The sequence below is a fragment of the Pagrus pagrus genome, assembly GCF_965226575.1.
Source record: "Pagrus pagrus genome assembly, contig: HAP1_SCAFFOLD_283, whole genome shotgun sequence".
NCBI classification, from domain to species: Eukaryota; Metazoa; Chordata; class Actinopteri; order Spariformes; family Sparidae; genus Pagrus; species Pagrus pagrus.
The window spans coordinates 70,900-72,958 of NW_028175180.1; positions in this window are offsets into that span (position 1 = coordinate 70,900).

The following is a 2,059-nucleotide window of genomic DNA, read 5'->3' on the forward strand; positions in this document are numbered from 1 at the left end:
GTTGCAGCCTCAGTTGTATCCATGTCCTATCGCTTTTATGATGCCTGAATCTGAATAAATTGGAACCCCCATTGGATGTATCAATGTGTATGTGACAAATCAATGCTACAGTGAACCATCAAGTCGCAAAACTTCTAGAGGGTTACATCTCTGTCAGGGTGGCTTTAGCGTACCTCAACTACAAACAAGAGTCACTACACACACACACACACACACACACACACACACACACACACACACACACACACACACAGAGAGAGTCAGGTTAACACATTCTTTTATTCATCTTCATACACAGTCACAGGTTTTCTTGTAGCATCGCTGCAAAGGTGTGGTAAACTACATAATAAACAACAGTCTTCATGGGATTCCAGATCGTAGACATGTCCTGAGGGTCCCCTTCTGTCAAGACACACTTGAGAGCCTCAGAACAGTTGTCGTTCACTTCAATGTTGGTGTGATACGTTAAACTGTGATCCAAGGTCAAAGTCATTGCCAAATCAAAGTCTCCGTTGTCCATTTCTCTTGGGCCCAAGAACTCCGATATGAACGGGTTCGGAGGCTCTTTCACAATAGCTTTCGCCTTCTCCAGATAATGTACAGATGGTGCCTGTACTTTGTGAATAAGACATTGGAAGCTGTGTTCTCTCCCTGGGCATTTGTGTATCTCAAACAGGGTTTGATCAACTCTCGGAAAGCCTTCGCAGGTCACGGTAATCTTGTATCTGCGGATGTCTGTAAGTCTCACGGTGCACGCAAGTTGAAACCCAGGACATGTCCAGCCCATTCCAGTCAGGTTGACTAGAAGCTCACGTGTGTCCTTTTCAAGTCTTGTAGCTTCAGCAGCACACAGTCCTGTGAAGTCATCCTGCTGTTTTTTAACCAAGATGTTAGACATGGTGGACGTGTCGGGTTAGGTCGTCTCATAGGAGTGTCAACATGTGCGATTTGGAACTATTTTTATTATTGTTAATATGTCGTGATATATAAAAGGTTTCAATGTAAGCAACCAGACGACAATCAGGCTGTCATAGGCCTTCTCAAAATCTTCATCTATCTGTTCCAACAAGTCACCAGGATTGGTATCTAGAATCAGATACACTCTTCCAAGAGTCGGAGGGGTCAGCGTCGACACCGGTATCCTGGGCGCAAAGCGCTTTAATTGTCTCTGCACACAGCCGACGATGGCTCTTATGCTCACATGTGACACAATAACTGACCTCGCTATCCACCTGCGTACAATCTTGCATGGTAGATGTAAGGCAAATGATGGATATAGACAGTCAAGGGTGTCTATATAGCCAGGGAGGCAAAGATGGAGGGATGTTTGTGAAGGTTGACAATATGAGCTATGGTTGGAAGAATTGCTCCATGGTCACGTTCTTGACAAATACGAGTCCTGTTGGTGACACAACAGAAATATAAATCACATCATCACAAAAAAAAACGAGTCCAACAACACGTTCATATATACAATCTCCAACAAAGTTCCACTTTGTGTTTATTTTCACAATGTTATCATATACACTTACAAACACAAAGGTGTACATTTGACAAGTGTGAATAAAAGCGTGCAGACATGAAGAGATATCAAAAACATGGTTTGTCAATATTACATAATCTCTGTGTGTACATTTCATAGGGAGGGGTGTTAGAACAACACCCACGGTTAGATACATTTCCAGTGTTTCACATATCAATATAGAAAACCGTTATCCCTTTTGTTGAGGACACATTTACTGTATATATTGGTTGTACAAAACCTACAACTACTCCTACAGCCACTTGACCATGACCACAGGTCATATCTAAATGAAACTATAAACCGCTGTGTTGGTACATATCTGTGCAGATCCATAACTGTCCTCGTCGTAGTCCCTAAACTCACCAACGATGTCAATACAATGCTGGTCTACACTGTCACCGTCAAACTCTTCACCATGAGGGCAAGTGAATATAGTCTTGGCAAGCTTGCGATTGAATGTGTAGTCTGTATCATGGATGACCAGACGTTTTACGTATTTAGGGGTGACACTTACCATCCCACTCTTCGAAGCTA